A 22,869-nucleotide genomic window follows, 5' to 3' on the forward strand; every position below is an offset into this window, starting at 1 on the left:
TTATACATCTAAAAATAGATATTTAATAGTCAGTACATTTACATGTATACAATTCTCAGAAAAATAGCAAATGCTAAAAAGGAAAGTGACACGCACATCATACCAAACATTACAAGATATTTTCACATTCTGCAGGAATTCACTGAATAATTTTATCTCATAAAAAACTTTTAAAACTTTTAAAAAACCTAAATTAATAAAAAAAAAAAAAGAATAAAAAATAAGATTTCATGTCCTAAAAGTTTATTTATTTATTGTACAGTTCGTTCATGTGAGTGTGACAGAAATTCTCTGTAGGGTCGTTACCCTCTCACTAAAAACAAAACGTTTCCTTGGATTGGATGGTTCAAACAAACTAACGTGAAAAGTTGTTCAGATGGGTATAACCATAAATAATCAGAATCAGAATGACTTTTGTGCGCACAAACAAGGAATTTCACTCCGGTTTGCACTTCTGCATACAAAAAAAGAAACTATTTATTATATCGTTTATTTGTCTCTTGTCTATAATACATACATATAGGCAAAACGTAAGAAAAGGTGCAGAAAGTCTTAAGAAATTATACAAACTATAAGTGCAAAACGGAGATAAAATTAATTAATATTGCCAGTGTAACTGGACAGTGAGGTAGTCAGCCAGTGTATGCATACTGTTTCACTAACTTTTGGTTGTCTGTTCCCTGCTACCTGACAGAGCAAGTTATAAAGGCCAGCAAGCACGATTGATCATGGAGCATAATGTAGTCCGTCGAGTCTCTCAGTCTCAAAAATGCAATATTTTACGACTGTATAATCACCTTCTCTGATGTAGTGACCACAGCTACAGAAAAAATATTGTGTTTAAAAGCTCCATATTTTTATTTGGGATGTAGAGAATTGGTATGTCCCATCAGGGCAATCTTGGAAAAGATAAATGTTGAAGGTGCAAAACATACTTCTGGGGGAATTATGTTAGTTTTTTGTTTTTTAAAAAAAAAGAACAATTGACATTCACATACACTAAAAACTACATTATACCTCTTGATTAGTCTCATACAGGTGTAGCCCTGGCTATATAAGTAGCTCATTATTTCAATTTGTTCATTAATATTGATAGTTAATTGCAAATGTTTAATGTGTTCAAGAATGTATACAAATGCCTGCAAAGTATGTGATGTGTGTCAGTTAAATGCACAACCTTTTTATTTGTATTTTGAGGTTTATGTCATTATTTTTGATATGGTATTGATATGTACTACAGCTCCAGTGAACCCTGAAGTAGTCTCAGGTAGAGGGGTGGGAGTAAGTGGGGAGCCGTGTGCACTCTGCAGGAAGCGAGAGAGACGAGAGCTGAACAGTGTCGAGTGAACGCAGAGTTCATAGAAGGGCGACAGACGCATTTTCGGGTTAACGGATAGTTAACTGGAGTCGAGAACTGTTGTACCCTACTGTGAGGTAAAGGTGGATTTTGTCTGACACTTGTACCCAATGTTATATTGTGTAAAACGGATTAGCGCTAACACAGCCGCTAGCACAACTGCTAACATAGCCGCTAGCGTAGCCTAGCATATTCGCTAAGCTCTTGTTCTGCTCTGTTTTTATTTATTAAGCTAATGCTAAGATTGAATGTTATCGCATGTGAACTGGCATTTAGCGGAGTTGTGTGATTCAGTAGGAGGAGACGGACGTCTTGCTGGTGGTCAGAGAGGTCCCTTCTGCTGGTGTGCTGAAGTTATGTGTTCACGTGGGAGCACGTGGAAAGGACGACTGTGAGTGCTGCTGCCGCGGCCTGCTGGTAGCCGTGACTAGGGCTGCTCAATTAATCGAATTTTAATCACGATTACGATCTGGGCTTTCAACGATCATTAAAAATGACTGAGCCGATTATTGGCCCCTCCGTCATTTATCCGCGACACCTTAAAGGCCGGTCCGTGAAAATATTGTGGGGCATAAACCGTCTGTGGCGCAAAAAAGGTTGGAGACCGCTGATTAAGAGGACCCGAGGGAAGCTCGGAAAGCTAAGCAGAAGTTATTTGGAGAGGAGAGTGACTGCCGTTGGTTGAAAAGAGAGGTAAAAAAAACTTCAGTGGTGTTGCACACTATTTTATATTATTTTTTAAAGTCATTGTTAACCCTTTAGATCCGGTCAGAGCAGCACGCTCCGTTTTGCATAACTATTTTTAAATCCCTGTAGAACCTGGACCGTGTAAGTTAGCGCAATAATTTGTTTTGCATATGAAACCGGAGGAGTTGTACTTACATCTGATGCCATCAGTTTGTCCTCGGTCACGGTTTCCTTCCACATAAAGCTTTGCAAAAACTGCATAAAAAGCGCTTGCAGGAACAAAAACATAATATTCCAGAAACACGCTTTGCCGATCCGATCAGCTGTTCGTAACACGTCAGCGCGAACTGTCACATGTCCGCCATTTCCTGCCCGAAACCGGAAGTGACGTCATTTTCGCGGAAATTGTAGTTTTTTTACTTGTAGGCCTTAAAAGCCTATACTGGTCATGTTTGACTTTTCTGAATAGTTTCTGGGATGCTTAGAACTCGAATTGCACTGCTGGAAATAGTTTATTTTGATGCTGTTTTCTTTGCAAATTTGCATCATAGGATTGTTTTTTCGTTTTTCCTGCAGTATATAAAAATTTATGTATCTCCAAAATAAAACTATGAAGACACTCAAAATAAATTTCCTGTTGTAAACTATTTTTTGCAACTTTTTTGTATTTAAAGTTTTGAAGGATAAGCCTCTTAAATTTCTCCAAGTAGAAATATATGCAAAAAAACCAAAAATGATTTTCAATTTTTTTTTGTAGTTTATTGCACTTTTTTGCAATTAATGTAGTTACTATGGACTTAATGCATACATATTATTAAAATATGGGCTATAATAGTTGTATAGCAACTTGAAATGCTCCCACAAATGGCACTACAACATGTAAAAATATAATATAAGCTCTGGCGGACTTGGTTCTATGGTAGGTCTTAAAGGGTTAAATAAATATCGTCAAATAATCGAGATCTCAATTTCAGTGAAAATAATCGTGATTATCATTTTTGCCATAATCGAGCAGCCCTAGCCGTGACCCAGTTTCCCCGCTATCCCCTTGAACTGCCTGGAGGTGTGAGTACTGTTGTTTGCACGTGCTTTTTATTTTTACTGCTTTGCAACAAGTGAAGCGACCATATTGTTTTAGGTCCCAACGCACCCGAGCCACGACTCAGGCCTGCAACGAGGGGTTTGCTAGCAGAAAGACTGTAGCACTTGAGGTGTGTGTGTGTGTGTTTGGTGAGAGTGCATGTGGGCCCACAATATTATTTGATTATTTTGTTTCTGTTGAGGTAGATACCTTATCATTGTTTAACAAACTTTATTGATTTTACTTATTTTCTTTGTGTTGTTAATTCAGCATTCACTAAAGTGGAGTTAACTTTATAATTGACCTGCTTGTGTGTGATTTATTTCCATGTAGTGTAGTTTTATTACATATTTAATACCATAAGCATTAAAAAGGGAGTATCAATAGGAAAGTAACAACAGGAACCCAGGGCCCCTCTCAATAGAACGTGGGACGGGTGTTACACAGGCTACTATATGCACAAAGAGGAGGCACATCATAGGAAGAGACCCGAGACATGCGGTTTAATTCTGTGCGATTCTGTTGTTTCTCATTTCACACTGTTGTATACCGAATGCTGCTTGTTTCGTAACTGATGGTGTTACGACCATGCTTCCTAGCCCAAGCGTCTGCTGCGTCACTAAGACTCTCTTTTGTTTAAAGTACTGTAATGCTTTGTTTTTCTAACAGACACAAGAAGCCAACATCTATTCAGCTGTCAGTTGGCTTCTACAATGTTTTATTGAACTGTTGGGAACTGAACGAGTATTTGCTTAATGGCTAAGGACATCAAACTTAGATCGAGGAACGGATTTCTAAATGTTAGGTTTTGAGAGGTCACTTTCCCGTCCACGAAAGTACAACATGTTGTATCTAACAGGGACAGAGATCTGTGTTTTGTTTGAAAATCTGGTGATGATCATGGTGTGTGGGAATTTTGGCAGAGTTCTGGATTGCTAATGAAAGTCATCTGTTGGACTGAGATAACCCCGCCAAATGCCTGCTGTTGCTCCTACAAGAGAAAGAGAGAGAGAGAGGAAAGAGTCCGACAAAGAAAATGATTCAGCCATGGTGAAATTGCAGCTATGAGCTGGAAACATCAAAGGTGCTGAGTAGAGGAAACATACAAAAGCATAAGTGTAAGTGGCAAATATTGATGACCTTTGATTTTGTAAAGCACGTAACTGCATCATATGAAGCGAGGTGGTGAAAAATGTGATTCTTTTTATGGTCCAACCAAATGTAAAAGCATGCAGCGCAAGCATGCACGATACCAAGAGCTCAAACAGATCGTACAAACAAGAGAAAAAAATACCTGGAAGTTTTATAGGTTGGGGAGTTTATACAGTGGGTTTATTCTACAGAGATAAAGTTTTTAAAAAGTACAGCGACAGCTGGGCCAAAGTAAAAACAAAAAAAAGAGAGAGAGAAAAAGCCCACTGCAGATTGCTTCACTAGGAGTGTTTATATGTAGGTTAATTTGAACATGATGTAGGAGTTATAGCTTAACAAGAGCTGTGCAAGACTGCGTACCTCCACTGACACTGAAAATGACCTCCACATCATGAATGAATCGAGTCCCAGCCTCCACAAGTGCAGTTATGTGAAAAATAAATTAGGAATTAAGCATCAGTCAGGTGCTGCTAATCAACTGCTCTTGATTAATTGATCATCAGCTAGTGTGAGCACCTCTAAAAAAGCAGATGTTTCAGCAGTTTGTTGGTCTGGGGCATTCAGGGGTGTGCTAACAAAATACTACGATCATCCAAGTAGTGGATGTCCCAGCAAATTCACCCCGAGGTCAGAGAAACTGCAAAACGGCTACATCTCAGACTCTACAGGTCTCGGTTAGCATGTTAAATGCTAAAGTTCATGACAGTAAAATTAGAAACACACTGAACATGTATGGCTTGTTTGGAAGGGTTGCTAGGAGAAGGACTCTTCTGTCTCTGTGTAGAGTGGCAGTACAGGCAGTACCTGAACAAACAACAGGGTTTCAGGAACAATATTCTTTGGACAGGTGAGACAATATTGTACAAACACCTCATACTGACTGTCAGTGATGGAGGAGTGATGATTTGCTCTTGTTTTGACACATGGTCTGGGCACCTTGCAGTCACAGAGTTGTCTGTGAACTGCTCTGTATACCAAAGGATTCTGGAGAACAATGATATCTGATGTCTGAAAAGAAAAGAGTCAAATGTTGCAATGATCCAGTAAAAGTCCAGATCTCAACCCAAATGAAATATTCTGGGGTGTGGATCTTAAAGGAATTCCTACAAACCTCAACGTACTGAAGCAACATGGCAACGAAGAGTGGGCCACAATTCCTCCACAATCTTGTGAGAGTGTGATAGAAGTTACTCCTGCTTGAGGTGGTTCTTCATGCTACTAAGTCTTGAGGTGTATTTAATATTTCCACAGTCCTATGAACATAACCTTTTTCATATGTACTAGATTGTGGTATTTTCACAAGGACATCAAGACAGTGTCTTCCAGTCTTTAGTATTTCAATCAGGTCTTTACCTCAAAATGTCCAATTATGCCCTACATTACAAAATTCTTCCAAAAGTTCCTGTATTCAGATCTAGATGGGCTCCATCACTTCTAAGCTGGGCCAGGCCACCTCTTTAATATCGCTATCAGCAGATTTTCATGAACATTTATGGGCAGATTTGCATTTATTTTAATCAAAAACAGACAAACCAAAGCAAGCACAGAACCTCGAACATTAAGATAATACAACTGAGAAGCAAGTCAGCTCTCAAGATGCTAAAGATAAACCAAAGAGACAAAACAGCTGGATTTCTTTAATGCTTAACCTAGATGTGGAACATGTCTTCAAATTTATGATATGACTGACATGTAAAGTTAGAGAGGTTTAGAAGAAGACAAAACAAAAAACTACAACTATTACCACTACTACTACTACAGTACTTTCACTTTTTAAAAAGACTTACTTCAAAGAATAATAGCTCCAGTCACAGCTGGGATATGTTAAGCTGGAATGGGAAAGTAGGTCTTGCAGGGTATCCTAAAAAGGACAATAAGAGTATCAGAGTCCACATAAGTGATGATGCAGTAGGTGTACTTGAACTGTTTATGAAAAGGATTGTTTCCTGGATTCAAACTGTTTTTGTTTGAGCTGCTCTCTGTAAGGGATACATAGAAAGCAATTCCTTTATTCCCATCCCACAAGAATGTTTAAACCCACCAAAAATGTTTCATCATTCAAACCTTCATTGGGGAGTTTTTTGTTTTGTTTTTGTTAAACATGACTATGGCATGAGAATAAAGGAATGTTAAATGTTATATAAAGAGTGCCTTGGTGCACTTTGATATTTTAGTTCTGACTGACTGTTGATCTGTAAGTAGCACTGGGAGACAAAAGAAATGTTTCTAACAATATCTTGAATGCTTAACAGACTGTAAATAAAAGATAGATTGAGACATCACCCATTGGTTAGTGAAGCCCTCATTTGTATCATTATGCTCTTGCCAAGGAGTTAGTTCAACTAAGAAACAGAAGAAAATGTATCACTAATACAGTAGAGATCAGTAAGTCACAGACTAGGGCCCATGCTAAAGCACACATTACACTATCCTTGGGGCCATAATTTTTCAAAATGAACACCATGCACTAAGCAAGCAACTTCCAGGGATGGAAAAAGATCTTGGGACCTTTTTCAGCTTGATTTGACAAATCCAGTGAAGAAACAACAGGAAAGCGAGGGCAGAGAGAGAGAAGGGGGAAGACATGCAGCAAAAGGTCACAGATCAGACTCAAACCCGGGCTGGCTGCTCTCAGCCATAAGGCACGTGGGTGCCTGCTCAACGTGCAGAGCTAAACCAGCACCCCATGGATGGAAAAATTTAACCCCAAAAATTGCAGTTTCTTTAATGACCACTTGAGGCAGAATCTAACAATGACTCAGTCTCTGTCAATTCCCATTTAAAAATATAGATCAAACCACAACAACCTTGAGGCGCTTTATATTGTAAGGTAAAGACCCTACATAATAATCATAATAGAGAAAACCACAACAATCAGACAACAATATGAGCAATCACCTGGAGACTGTGGGAAGGAAAAAAATCCCTTTTGGTAGGTAGAAACCTCAGGCAGAACTAGGCTCAGGGAGGGGCAGTCAGCAGCTGTGACCAGTTGGGGATGAGTAGAGTGAATCACAGATCGAGTGTTAATATTTGCAAATTTAAGGAATTTCTAAACTAACTACACTTTTCAGGTTAATTTTGTCACTTGACGATTATCCATATATAGTAAACAATTTCTGGACATACGTAGGTGTCTGAAATCACATTGTTTTTCTTTTACTTCCTTTCAGTAAAGTTTGCAGATGTTGTTCTGTTCAGTGATCAATTAGTCCACTTTTACTGTCCTCCCCATCTCCCTGATGTCTACATTAAACTCTGATCGTACTGTAGAGCAGTTGGTAGTTCTAATTAGGGTAAGAGAAAGATAGGTAAAGAGAGAAAAGGCTGTTTAAAACAAAATGACCATTTAAAGTGCTCAAACCATAAAAACAAAAAAGCCTGCAGTAGTTAGCCGTTTTGCACGTATAGGTTTATTGCATGCCACTTTATTTTCGTCCACCCCCTCCCCAAAAGGTATTTTTTTTAACAGGAAAAAACTATGAAGTCATAGCAAGCTGTTTCTCATGCAGTATTCAGAGATTTTCAGGTTAGAGCCGTTGGCAAATATCTGGCTTTTTACATGTACCTTCAAAGTTTAAAAGCAAAGAGAGTTTATTCTTTATTTCTTGCAGTGGAGAGCCAGGGAGCAGCATCTGTCTTTGTGCCGCGGCTGAGTCGTATTGTCATTAGAAAGCACTCTCCTCCTCATCATGATTCGAGGACGCTGCTCCCCCGCAGCATAAGGCGACACACGGCTCCATCATTGACATTCCTGCGGATGCACCATGCCCCCTGGTTCTCGCATAAGGAACTGGGGAGAAGTGCAGGGTGACATCAGAAGGAATTACTGACGGGAAAGAGGCAGAGAGAAGGAGAGTGTCACCTTATTATAACCTGACCCTAGGGCACTTAATTCCTACCTGAGATAGATCTGGAGCTGGTCACTTACGTGATGTAACACACATGCACACACATCTCTGTGTCTGGCTGGAAAATCTGGGTGGCTAAAGTGAATAGTTGAGCTGCCCTTAAGCAAGGCATTGAACTTCAAGCTGCCCCGTTGGAGCTGCTCAGAGGTGCTGAGAGCTGGAGGAAGCTGTATGAATTTGAAGGAGGATATGCCTCAAAAGGAAGGTATTCATTCAGAATTGCCTGTTTCTAGGTAATCAGTATATTTCTTTCAATAATTTCTCAGCTTTTTCCTTAAAAAAAGAAAAAAAAAAAAAGCTTTTTTGACTCTTGTATGAATCGCTCCAGCCTGTTTTCATCCCGGGGCATCAATTAGTGGCATGTTGTCAAAGCTGGTCGGTGGCGTGGCTCATTTATTCACAAGGTGTCCTGAAACACTGAGTTATGGCATCGGTGAGACTGGGCTCTCATTTCCTATTTCTTTTTTGCCAAACTAACGTACTTTAACCAAAACCACTTTTTTTTAGTACCAAATCTAAGTGTTTAGGGAAAGCTAGAACAAAAACACTGCTGTCCATCAGTGCTACCCCTCAGCGTCCTAGTAGATAGATAGTAGATGGTATAAATTTGAAAATCACAAGATATTTTTAGAAAAGTTGACCGCTGACATTAAGGTTGAGGTCACTGAGACTTGAACTCATTTGAGATATTTACCGTAAATGTCGGGCTATAAGCCGCTACTTTTTGCACAAGCTTTGAACCCTGCGGCTTTTAGTCAGGTGCGGCTTTTCTATGGATTGTCCGTGATTTTTGTCATATCGTAAGACGATTTGTTTTGTGTGTTCCGCTGTTGTACGGCACTACGTTGCCTGGCGGAAGGATCGGGGTTCAAGAGTGGTATGTTAGTCACATGTCCGTCCGCCAGGCAACGTAGTGCCGTACGAAGTAGCGCGAAAAACAAACTTCAAAGTAGCGCTACGCGTTCAGCGGGAGTCGTGGATGATGAGCGGCGATAAACTTGCAAGTTATGCCCAAAAAGCAAGTTATGCCCAACTCCACCGGTGGATTCTGACAGCGTGGAAAAGTGTGAAAACATCCACGATCACCAACGGATTTTGAAGGGCTGGACTGCTGCATGATGGAGAGGAGGACACCGCCACGGCCCTTCTGAGGGTGTTCGACTCTGACACTGACAATGAGGATTTCTTTGGTTTTGAAAGTGACAACGAAGGAGAGAAGAAGAGTGGATGACGAAGCCATCCTGAGCCTGTTTGTATCCGACACTGGAGAAGAGGACTTTGGTGGTTTTAGTGCGTAGGAAGAAGAGAAAGATGGTGGTGAATGACTGACTTTTCTTCTTGTTAAAGCTGTGTCACTGCACCTGAGCCTAAAAGGTAGGCCGAATCTATTGTTCTGGTGTGCTGTAGGTTATTGTTATGTACTACATGTGCAAATATGTACCCATAACTTGTTTTTCAAAATATTAATAAAAGTGATGTCTCCAAACAGCCATCTCTTTCCTGACAATTCCCTTTGTGCATATTCTCTTACATATGATAAGTCAACATTGAAACACCTGCGGCTTTTGGTCAGGTGCGGCTAATGTATGTACAAAACAGGATTTTCCCCTGATTTTAGCTTGTGCGGCTAATATTTAGGTGCGCTTTGTAGTCCGGGAAATACGGTAATAGATGCATCTGTTTCAAAATCCTATGTTGCCTCATTCTCCATTTATAAATTTGACAAACTTGGGCATTCGTGCCACCGGCCAGCCCGGCAGGGTGATGACAATCCTCCATTGGCATTTCATGGCTGAAGAGTAAAAAGCCAGTGAAACTAAATCAGAAAAGACTAGGACAAGCATAAAATACAAAAGGTCCATACAGGACAGAAGCAGTGGTCTCTTTACAAATGCATAATTCAGGCGCCGCACTGCTTTGCCAAAATTCCAGCCACCAAAACATAACTGGAATTAAAGTATGAGCATCGACCAAAGCAGCATCCTCAAAGGTTCTCCAAACAAAAGGCTCTCTAGTAGGGGTGAGTTTTGATTATCGATTTATCGATTAAAATCGATTCTAGCTTGGATTACATGATATTGATTCATTAAAATCCTGAATCGATTTTTTAATATAAATGTATTTTGCCCGAAAAGCCAGAATCTCAGGTTAAACCTCACAAAATTTCAACAACCACCAAACAGCTAAAACAGTAAATGAGAGCAGGTACACGGATTCTGCACAAAGACGTAAACACAAAGTGCGGACCCGCCGACGGATCAGAATCAGTGAGATGTCGCCTTTCTCACCCGACGGTACGGACACGGTCGAGGCTGAAAGCCGACAGCTCGCTGATTCTGATGTTTCGGCGGGTCCGCGCTTTGTGTTTACGCCCTTTTTGCGTTAGATTCTGAAGCTGCAGGTTTTATTTATCTCCAACCAAAATTCACTGAACCAGCAGCAAAAGAAGCAGCAAACTACGCTTCACATTTGATATAATCGTCATGAATCCCCTCTTACTTTTCCTGTTTTGTTTCCACCACAATAAAATCACACTTCATGCACAGCTCTCTCTCTCTCTCTCTCTCTCTCTCTCATCTAAAAATCTGTTTTCTGCATTATTCGCTTGCTTGTTATGCACAAGTCTCAAGTGTCAGCTTTCTTTTTGTAGATATAAAAATATGGGGTACCACTTTACAATAAGGCTCCCCTTATAGATGCTAATAAATAGTTTATAGCTATATTATTAATTAATTTGTAAATGCTTTATAAACCATTATTAATGGTTTATTATGCATTAGTTAAGGGTGAGAAAGAGGAAAAAAACTGACCGGTTTCTTGCCAAATAGTGAGCCAAATGTGTTCACCTATATATTTCATCTAGAGTTGCTATATTAAACATTTCAGACTAAGTTACTATCCTGTAAGCACAATCAGCATTTGTAAACATATTTTTTATCATATAAAATTGTACTTCAGAAATGCATTATAAATATCCACAACTATCAATCGGAGCTTTGTTGTAAAGTGTAAAGCATAAAACCATTTATTAATGAATAATAAATATTTATAAATGCCAAATGGGAGCCTTATTGTAAAGTGTAAAGCATGACACCATTTATTTATGACTAATAAACATTTATAAATGCCAAATGGGAGCCTTATTGTAAAGTGTAAAGCATAACACCATTTATTAATGACTACTAAACATAAATGACAAAAGAGAGTTTTGTTGTAAAGTTTAAAACATGTCAACATTTATTAAGGACTAATAAACATTTATAAATGCCAAATGGGAGCCTTATTGTAAAGTGTAAAGCATAACACCATTTATTAATGACTACTAAACATTTATAAATGACAAAAGATAGCTTTGTCGTAAAGTTTAAAACATGTCAACATTTATTAATCACTAATAAACATTTTTAATTGCCAAAAGTGAGTCTTAAATGTATAATGTCACCATTTATAACACTTAGACCTAAATTACAATCAGTGCTTGAAATAACATTTAACTACTGTCAAAAATGGCAATGTATTGTAAGAGTAACACATGTAACATTAAATGTGTTTTTTAAAACACCAAACAGTCACCCACTCCAAAAAAAGTTCATGCCAGACTGGTTCAAACTGGAAATATTTTTTGTATGTCCTTAAATAAGCGTCCCAGTGGTCCATCAGGGTGTCGCGCTCCAGTTCCTCCTTAAGAAAAGTCAGTTTCTCTCGCTCCTTGTTAAGAAGGGCAGTTGCAGTAGGGGCAGGATTAGAAGAAGAATCTAAAGAACAAACAATTATTAAATTACAATACTAAAATAATTTATAATCTAAACTTGGGAAACTCAAATAAAATATTGATTAAAAACGGTTACAACTTGAATTTATAAAAAGCCACTTTGTAAAAATTATGTTATATACACATGTGGTGGTTCAGACATTTCTAAAACAAGGCAAATAATTCTTATGTGTACTGCCTTACCAGGGTGTTTAATATAAATTTAATGATGCACATAAACAAAACTAAAAATATACAACTAAGTGATATCAATCGTTTGGAATAACCAATAGTAATAGAGCTATTCACATGTTATGTGATGTTAGTTAGCCACTGTAGCTAGCAGCCAAATGGCTCGGTAGCTAGCTAGCTAGCTAGCATTATACTCACCTTCATGTCTAACTGCTGACGTCGTTGGCTTAGTGCAATCTAGATCATCCAGTCTCTGCTTTTTGTATCTCTTCGAACGTGTGCTAACTGTGTAAGTCGCAGACGCACACAAATTTTTATCTTCTGCTCCATCCATGGTGCAGCAACTTGAACGAGCGCCTTCAGTGTGTCTGTTCGTGCCCCTTTGGCTTGACCTTCCAGAGCGCTCCACTGCCTGTCGCGCTCTGAGAGGAGGGGCTTTCCTTAATAAAGTTAACTGTGATTGGATGGTTGTATAAGCTCCTCTGCGTTTAAATTAAATTTGTTTTCCCTCCCTTTGGCGGCAGAACATATTTCTTTAGCATGAATCCAGCGGGTTAGATCTACATAACAAAGTCGGAGATACATTATAACAGGTGAGACAATCCTCTTTTTTGCGTGGGACTATTTTTGATTATAGGGCTTGTTTTATATAGCATGTGAAGTTCTTTAACTCTGAACCGATTTGCACTAGACTCCCATAGAGTATTTTACGGTGTTTCGAGGTGATAATAAAATAAATTACTCATTTTTTCCCACCAGAATGTCTCTGGGAATGAGATTGCGTGCCAGAATAGAAGGAAAACAAACTAAATATAAGGCACTAAGGCTCATTAAATGGCTGCAGAAGAAACACCTGCTAAAAAAGAAGCTTAGATGTCCTGTTTGTCACCATAAGATGAAAATGATTTCCGTGGTGAAGAAAGACCAATATATGTGGTATGTATAATGCATGATAATGTAGTGCATGTAGTAAATATAACAAAATATTTCGGTTATCAATGCAAGAGGGAGCATTAACCTCTTTTCATTATTATTTTCTTCATACTTAATTTTGTGATTATATTTTCAATTAATGCTCTTGTTTAAGGGTCCATTTCTTTACTTAACTCATTTGTATGTTCTCAGGTGCTGCAAAAGAGCAAGTCATAGGAAAGTTTCCAGAACAATTAGAACTAGCTCCCTCTTTGAGAAATCAAAAACATCTCTTTTCAGTTGGATGAAGTTCATTTACAGGTATATGTAGATGTAGACATTAATAGCAATGCACCTTTCATAATTGAACACCAATACGAGACTTGTGAAATAAAATTAGGGCCTCAGTAAGTAATAATTGCCTCAATTTCTATCACAGATTTTCACAAGGGCTCAGGCTCAGACAAATAGATATGATCAATGATGAAGTGGCTGGCAGCTCCAGAACACTAAGTAGCATGGCAAGACACATTCGACATGTTTGTATACGTGCAATTAAAAGACACAGAATAAACAATGGACACCGTCTTGGTGGTGACAGAGAATTTGTGGTTATAGATGAAAGCTGTCTCCGTCATCAGCGAAAGGTTGGTAAACTCTCAGACAGGTTTGTTAGAATCAATGCAGATCTGAATGTGTCCTCTAAACATGGAAACCTTTACCATAAGTAAAAAAAATTAGTAGAAGCAACCATCTTTTTGAATGTTTCTTTGTAGATATTCTGTTTAATTTTATTCTTTTTGTTTTCAGTATGCACGTGGACACTTTGGAAATGCATGGAAAAGGAAGAAATGGGTATTTGGAATGATGGGAATTAAAGACAAAAGGCGAAGGCTCGTGTTAAAACTTGTTGAAAAACGATCAAGGCGCCACCTTGTTCCTCTGATCAGACAGCATGCTAAGTTGGGTAGTGCCATTATCAGTGATGAGTGGAGAGCCTACAAGAATGTTTTGACAAACATAGGGTACAGACATTACACTGTAAATCACAGCAGGTGGTTTGTAGATCCTCAATCTGGCAGTCATACACAGCATATCGAAAGGGCTTGGATGACCATCAAAGGACATGTCCGTAGACTAAGGAAATCGCACTGAGAAGTTGCTGGAGGAACACCTGATGGTTCTTGAGTGGTCATCTTGGCTTGGTTCGCGACACCCTGATGGACCACTGGGACGCTTATTTAAGGACATACAAAAAATATTTCCAGTTTGAACCAGTCTGGCATGAACTTTTTTTGGAGTGGGTGACTGTTTGGTGTTTTAAAAAACACATTTAATGTTACATGTGTTACTCTTACAATACATTGCCATTTTTGACAGTAGTTAAATGTTATTTCAAGCACTGATTGTAATTTAGGTCTAAGTGTTATAAATGGTGACATTATACATTTAAGACTCACTTTAGGCAATTATAAATGTTTATTAGTGATTAATAAATGTTGACATGTTTTAAACTTTACGACAAAGCTATCTTTTGTCATTTATAAATGTTTATTCGTGATTAATAAATGGTGTTATGCTTTACACTTTACAATAAGGCTCCCATTTGGCATTTATAAATGTTTATTAGTCATAAATAAATGGTGTCATGCTTTACACTTTACAATAAGGCTCCCATTTGGCATTTATAAATATTTATTATTCATTAATAAATGGTTTTATGCTTTACACTTTACAATAAGGCTCCCATTTGGCAATTATAAATGTTTATTAGTGATTAATAAATGTTGACATGTTTTAAACTTTACGACAAAGCTATCTTTTGTCATTTATAAATGTTTAGTAGTCATTAATAAATGGTGTTATGCTTTACACTTTACAATAAGGCTCCCATTTGGCAATTATAAATGTTTATTAGTGATTAATAAATGTTGACATGTTTTAAACTTTACGACAAAGCTATCTTTTGTCATTTATAAATGTTTAGTAGTCATTAATAAATGGTGTTATGCTTTACACTTTACAATAAGGCTCCCATTTGGCATTTATAAATGTTTATTAGTCCTTAATAAATGTTGACATGTTTTAAACTTTACAACAAAACTCTCTTTTGTCATTTATGTTTAGTAGTCATTAATAAATGGTGTTATGCTTTACACTTTACAATAAGGCTCCCATTTGGCATTTATAAATGTTTATTAGTCATAAATAAATGGTGTCATGCTTTACACTTTACAATAAGGCTCCCATTTGGCATTTATAAATATTTATTATTCATTAATAAATGGTTTTATGCTTTACACTTTACAATAAGGCTCCCATTTGGCATTTATAAATGTTTATTAGTCATAAATAAATGGTGTCATGCTTTACACTTTACAATAAGGCTCCCATTTGGCATTTATAAATATTTATTATTCATTAATAAATGGTTTTATGCTTTACACTTTACAACAAAGCTCCGATTGATAGTTGTGGATATTTATAATGCATTTCTGAAGTACAATTTTCTATGATAAAAAATATGTTTACAAATGCTGATTGTGCTTACAGGATAGTAACTTAGTCTGAAATGTTTAATATAGCAACTCTAGATGAAATATATAGGTGAACACATTTGGCTCACTATTTGGCAAGAAACCGGTCAGTTTTTTTCCTCTTTCTCACCCTTAACTAATGCATAATAAACCATTAATAATGGTTTATAAAGCATTTACAGATTAATTAATAATATAGCTATAAACTATTTATTAGCATCTATAAGGGGAGCCTTATTGTAAAGTGGTACCAAATATGGAAATGTACTGATGCATGATCTGAATTATAATATTTCTGACTGTCTGAGGCAAATTTTCCCCGATTCAAATCGAATCGAATCGTGGATCGAATTGATTCGGGACCTTGTGAACCGGAATCAAATCGATTCTAGAAATCAGTGACGATACTCTCTAGCCAAGAAAGAGGGAACCAACCTCCAACAAAGCTTTACGCCAATTCAAAGTACATTAGGGGTGTTTACACCGAAGCTACCAGACCAAAACTTCCAAGTTATGCACTCATTGGCATTCTTACCATTGATATATTTACCAGTTATATGGATAATGGAGGTTTATGTGCGATGTTTTTGGATGTTATACCGTTTTCCCTTGCTCTTCTCTTTTGCACAATGTATTTAACACATGCATGCTGTGAAACGTATTTGGATGGTTTTGTGCTGCCTAAGTTTTGTTTTTACGTCAATAAATACAAATAAATTAATATTTATTGTTTAAAGCATTCATACATTAGAGGTAGCTTGCTGTTCCCAGATCTGTTATCATCAAGCAGCAACCTCTGAGGCTGAAAAATAAAGCTGATGCATAAATGCCAAAAAATCGAGTCTAGCCACATAGACCCATTATGAAAGAGCCAAGTTCACAGCAGAAATAAACATGTTTACTACACTGCCTATTTGAGCAATTTGTTGATGCTAAATTGAGTCACTGTATCCCTCTTCTTGTTTATGCTGCCGGTACCTGTGGCGCCCTCCCACAAAGAAATCGCAGCCTGTAATTGGATGATATGGGAAGGTTGTCAGCTGATGCAGCTCACCTGGGATTTCCAGGCTCACTCTCTCTTCCACTCCACCTGGCATCGACCCCCTTTGGTGTTTACGTTAATAAAATATTATTTATAACAAAAGGCAAATCTCTTGTGTCGACTCCTTCCTTGTCACACCCATTTTAAAGCATTAAGTCTGATTACCTCTGCTGTTTATTGTACAAACCAAACAAGAACTTTTCAAGGGAAACATTTTTTTGCCATCCATAAGTTGATATTTCTGGTTATCATCTCAAAATTTTGACTTGCTAGCTCAAATGACATAAAAATAACTTGAATTTTTGAGTTATTTAATCAAGATTTTCATATAGTAACTTGATATTTTGTCTTATGGATGGCTATTTTTTTTTCAGTGGTGGAAACAAGTGTCCGTAGTTCTGGCCAGTGAAGTGTCAGTACTTTATTAATGTTAACACTAATTACTAGCTACCTGTATCTATGCAATGCATTCGTACAGTCTGTGAATGCAACTTAGGCTAAGCTATAATAATTTGTCGTTCCACAACATAGATTGTGATTGTCAGCATTCCAAAACATCCAAGTGGCAGTGTTGGGGAGTAACGGAATACATGTACCGGTGTTATGTATTCTTATTGAGTAACGTAACGGAATACAAAATACATTTTGGGGCATGTAATCTGTAGTGGAATACATTTTAAAAGTAACCTTCCCAACACTGCAAAGTGGACACTCCATCCATCCATTTCCTTCCACAAATGTGCATCTGGGTTGCGTGGATCACAGTCTCAGCGGACATATTCTCCCTGATTACCTCCTCCAGCTGGTCCTGGAGGACAGATGGGCTTTTCCAAGCCATTTGAGAAATATCTCTGTCTCCATCAACTCCTGGGTCTGCCCTGGGAGCTCCTGCTGGTTAGAACATGCCTGAAACAAACTCAGCTAAGAGGCATCAAGAAGGCATCCTAATCAGACACCTGGACCACCTTAACTGGCTCGTTTCAATGAGGAGGAGCATCTGCTCTACTCTCCTTCCTTCCTGAATGACTGAGCTTCTCACTGTGGTCTAGGGTTACCACTTACATCACCTCAAAATCAAGAAGATATTTCGATTTCTACTTTTTCTTCTACTTAGGTAAAGTTTGTGCCTGCTCTGCCCAGCTCTGCAAATGGACCCAAAAATACCTTTGACAAAAAGTGTCCTGAACCGACACAGTTTAAAAATAAGAAATAAAAAAGCTGTATAGTCCAAGTAACAACAGCCTCACAAGGACTTCTGAAAGGCAAATTATCCTTGATGATATGAGTGTGGAGCTGGCTTTAAGAATCAAATGACATTCATCGGCCGGAAGAGCAACTCTGAATGAAGAATGAGAGAATTGCTTAGCGAAAGCGCCGGGTGCAAATCCCCCCCAAAATACCAGAGGATCCTCTTTTTCTCTCCTCTCTAATCTCTGCCGCTCCACCTTTAAGCAACAGTAATTTGTGACTGAAGTCCACACACAAAAACACACACGGAGCTCTACATGTGTAAACGCATGAAGAAAACACTCATACATGCACAATGTCCTGCCGTTTACCTATCTCTGTTGCCATTAAGCTTACCCTGCGTGCTTCGTTTTTCTCACTGAATCACAACCACTTTGTGTCCTGTAGCAAGACAGAGGCTTTGAGCCCCGAGGCTGCAGAGCTTTATCTCCGGCCTGAGAGAAACTCAGTCAGCAGGGCTGATAAACTCAGACCTCTGAAAGCATGCACGTGCGCACAGATTCGCACACAAACACAACTGAAAGGCACACACACACGGCAACATAATGGAATAAATTCACCATGGTGCTACTGAGTGAAACGACTGTGGCCAAGTGTATGGCTACAGTGGAAAGATAACATTTATTTTTCTTCTGCTCTGTTGGTGGAAAATTTTGTTGAGGACTTGCTGAGGGGTCCTGAGGGCCATGCTGTTTTATTTTCATTAGACTGTCAAAGCTGACGAGGACCGCGAACACGTGTCCAGACGCCTGGCAACAGGCGAATGTTTCTTTCTGTAAAGAAAACTGCATGTGCGCTATTTGACATGATGATGAATCGCCTATGAAGTAGTCATGTTTCCAGTTCGCTGGTAGCCGTCCGATGAGGTAAACTCTGGGAAGAAATCACATTATGCCCGCTCATGCAACACCAAAGTCCATATGAAATGTTGCACCAAAAAAAAAAAGAGAAAAAGGGAAGTCGCATTTAGAAGAAATTAGCTGTTGCTCTCATTCCTTTTGCGGCCGTCACATGTCGTCAGACTGTTTCAGTGCATTTTTGTTTTTACCCAAAGCGAGCAGTCCTGAATAATTACAAGCTGTCTTTTTCACTTCCACCCACCCTTAGGTGAATAAAGGTAATATCAAATCTTGCTCTTGCTTTTATATCATAACAATCTCAAGTCATTTCCGAGGCTCTCCTGCTCTCTGACACTAACGCTTTGTAATGAGGGCTACAGCAGCTCCTCGCCATTTGTCATGTAATCTGCCTGAAACTGTTGACGGAAATGGAGCAGACTCTGTGGGCTCAGAGAGGACTCGCTGGACAGCGCAATCAGCCAACAGCAGCAGGATGTGGAAACCGGTTCATGAGGTGTTGCTGGACAGGGACAACAGCCTTCTGCTCATGAGGTCACCCACCGCTATTCAGTGGACAAGGCTGGGAAATGCTGGACGTGGGTTTGTGGTTACAAGTGGTCCTGGTTTTGGAAAAAGGTTAATACATGACTTTTCCACCTTGCTGGTATTTCATGATTAAGCTAAAATGCTCCCTTGAGGAACACGTGGGAGACTGTCTTTCCTCATAAAGGAGCACTTAGCCGTTTTCTGAAAGGTTTCCTTCATCTCTTAAACATATGGAGGGTTGGATGAACAAGGACGCCTGCAGCTCTCACCCTTACTGTGGAGCTTGACTCCAGGAACTGCGAAAGTTTTCCAGCATCTAAATCTGTAAATGTGAAATAACCGTCAGCCACAAGATAATTATGAGAGCTGATGAGCTGATTAATGAAAGAGAGAGTATTTCATGGTCCCAGTCATAATGTTTCTATTTTCGTTGATGTCATTTATTATCCAGCATGTCGGTTTGTATTTGCCTTCTACTTCTGTTTCTTAGGTTATGTTTGGGTGGGGTCGCTGTGTGTCTTTGTTCTGAAGTATGTAGTTATCTCCAGCTTGTGTTCCCGTTCTGTTCCTCCAGTTTTGTCTCTGTGTTTCTTGTTCTCAGTTATGTCTCTTATTATGGTGATTGTTGATCTCTGTCTCTTGTGTTTAGTTTAACTCCTCCTCTGGCCCATTTTGTTAGTTACCCTCATCTTTTTAGTTATTTATGGTCCCAGCATTTAGTGTCCGAGTCTCCCCTTGGCCTTTGTTGTGTCCTCCCCGTGCGGTGTTTCCTGGGTTTTAGATTCCCTGCTCCTTATATTAGCCTTTTTTACGCTGTTTAAGAAACTGCATTTAAGTTGTTTTTTGAGTCCAAGTCCCACCTACCACAAAGCTCTTTTTATGACAGAGAATAATCTGGAAAAAGGGCTACAACCTCAAAAACAATCACATCAAGTCAAATAGTTCTAAGTCTTAAATGTTCAGCCCTTTAAGATCAACGCCATTACTCTTTATATCTTATAATGTTTGATTATATATTAATTTTTGGGCCTATTTTTGCTGTTTTTGAGAATCTTCAAAGCATTCTTCTTTTGGGTGCTCCCTTTAGCAATTGCCACAGAGGATCATCTGCCTCCATCTCACCTTCTTCATCTTTAGCATTCCCAAACCTTCCTTCACATACATCCATGAACGTCTCCATCTTCAACATCCTTTGTCCATCATATTCACCGTCCCTCCTCTGCACACACCCAAACCATGTCATCCTCGCCTCTCTACCCTCGCTAGCTCAAAATAAGCTCAATACCTCAAAGTAAAAATCACAGTTTCCTATAATCTGTCAAGAGTAGGTTTGTATTGATAGCACAATATTGTAAGAAATTATCAATAAACATTAACTGGAGTCTGGATTTAATGGATATCACTGAAGAGATTGGTAAAGGCCACGCCCATTTGCAATGATTTTTCTTTTACAAAACATTGCTTTGACTTCCTGTTGAACATATTTTCTACTTTGACATCATGATCATAGCAGATCTAAAAGGCGGGTTGGGGAGGTTACACACATACACACACGGGCAAGCGCACGTACACATGATTTTCACCCACCTGTTTTTCTGTCTGTGAAATGTATGCTGTCATGTCAATTCATCTCAGTCAATTCAGGGTCACTGGAGTCTGGAGCCTTTCTTTGCAGTGTTAAATAATATTACAGAAAGCTGTTGGTTTAATAACAAATGGAAAAAAAATAATTTGTACCTCCCAGATTTGGCCCGTTCGCTTTCCACTGCAAACTGAGACATTGTGGTTCACTTCAAAAATCCCTCCATAAGCTTCAACTGGTTCAGAACTCTGCTGCTCGCATTATCACCAGAACCCCCTCCTACCAGCACATCACCCCTGTTCTTCAGGAACTTCACTGGCTCCCTGTGAAATTCCAGATAATTTTCAAACTTCTTCTGCTCACCTTCAAGGCCATTCATAACCTCGCTCCTCCTTACCTTTTGACCTGTTAACCACTACCTGTTCTGCCCGTTCACTTCGTTCTTCTTCTTCTATCCAGCTTACTGTACCTTCCTTCCGCCTCACCACCATGGGAAGCAGAGCTTTCAGCTGCTCTGCTCCCAGGCTGTGGAACTCTCTGCCCCCAGAAATAAGAAACACTGGTTCTCTCCCCCAGTTTAAATCCCAACTCAAAACTCATCTGTTCAAATCTGCATATTCACTGTGAATCCACTGTTTGTTAATTTTATCTTGTGCTTTTATTTTATTGTTCTTATTCTGCCATTGTTTTACTAAGTGTTTTATCCTATTGTAAAGTGTCCTTGGGTGACTTGAAAGGCGCTCATAAATAAAATTTATTATTATTATTATTATTATTATTATTATTATTACTACTTTTTCCACTCAATAAAATTAAGCATATTTACTCTACTAGCTTTGCTAATTCGATGTTAAATCTTGATAAAGTTGCAAGGCTGTGATAGTTTGGACATGTGCAGAGGAGGAATAGTGGATATGCTGAACAAAGGATGATGAAAATGGAGCAGCCAGGCAGGAGGAAAGAGGAACACCGCGGAGAAGAGCCATGGATGTAGTGCTGGAGGCGGTGCAGAGGGTTGGTGTGATAGAGGAGTTTGCGCAGAGATAGAGTGAGATGGAGGCACATGATCTGCTGCGGGGACTCCTAAAAGGAGCAGCCGAAAGAAGAAATCAGTTTTAAATCTTAGCCAGAGCTGCTTTGTAAGGACATCTTTGAATAGTTACTTCATCCAATATATCCCACCTGTTTTTTCTCATTTTCTTTTCACTCCTTTGTAATGATCTCCGCCATCCTCATTAGTTTCACCTGCTCACTTTTTTCACCTGTGTCCAATCAGCCCGATGTGCAAAAACTCTCGTCTTTGTCAGTTTCACTAAAGTCCTGTTTTCTTTCCTGGACTGCTTTTTCTCGAATGCTTGCTTTTCATTACTTTCGCCCACCTCTGATGCCTGCATTTCAGTCATCAGCTCAATACCCACACCTTTATTTCATCTCAGTGCAGCATTTCATACAGTTGACCACAACATATTACTCAAACGACTGGAGAACTGGGCAGGTCTTTCAGGAACTGTAATAAACTGGTTCAAAACATACATAGAAGATAGGAAATACTTTGTATCAATAGGTAACTTCACATCTGAGCAGACAAGTATCACATGTGGAGTTCCCCAAGGTTCCATCTTGGGACCCCCTCTGTTTAACATTTACATGCTCCCACTGGCACAGATTATAAAGAACAACAAAATAAACTATCACAGCTATGCAGATGACACACAAATATATATCACAATGTCACCGAGGCCCTGTACAGGCTCTTGGTAAATGCATCGAGGAAATTAATGTCTGGTTGTGCCACAATTTTCTCCAGCTAAACAAAAACAAAACTGAGGTAATAGTCTTTGGTGCCAAAGAAAAACGATTACAGGTCACCAGAGAACTTCAATCTATACACCTACAAACCACAAACCAGGCGAGAAATTTGGGTGTAGTGATGGATGCAGACCTAAACTTAGAAAAACACATTAAGACAATAACAAAGTCAGCTTACTATCACCTCAAGAATATTTCAAGGATAAAAGATCTGATGTCTCAA

General features: G+C 38.8%; 1 pseudogene across 1 annotated transcript; it reads left to right on the plus strand.

The window, feature by feature from the left end:
• The first annotated feature begins 1,144 nt into the window (after positions 1-1,144).
• Positions 1,145-16,721, plus strand: LOC146665726 (uncharacterized; annotated as a pseudogene). Its single transcript, XR_014912651.1, has 7 exons — positions 1,145-1,434; positions 1,652-4,243; positions 12,656-12,724; positions 12,891-13,067; positions 13,257-13,364; positions 13,483-13,690; positions 13,854-16,721. The product of XR_014912651.1 is annotated as an uncharacterized LOC146665726 (transcript).
• Positions 16,722-22,869: the final 6,148 nt, after the last annotated feature.

This window comes from Rhamphochromis longiceps, linkage group LG7 (assembly GCF_057381845.1).
Source record: "Rhamphochromis longiceps isolate RC_006_pf linkage group LG7, R_longiceps_female_GT1.1, whole genome shotgun sequence".
Lineage (NCBI taxonomy): Eukaryota > Metazoa > Chordata > Actinopteri > Cichliformes > Cichlidae > Rhamphochromis > Rhamphochromis longiceps.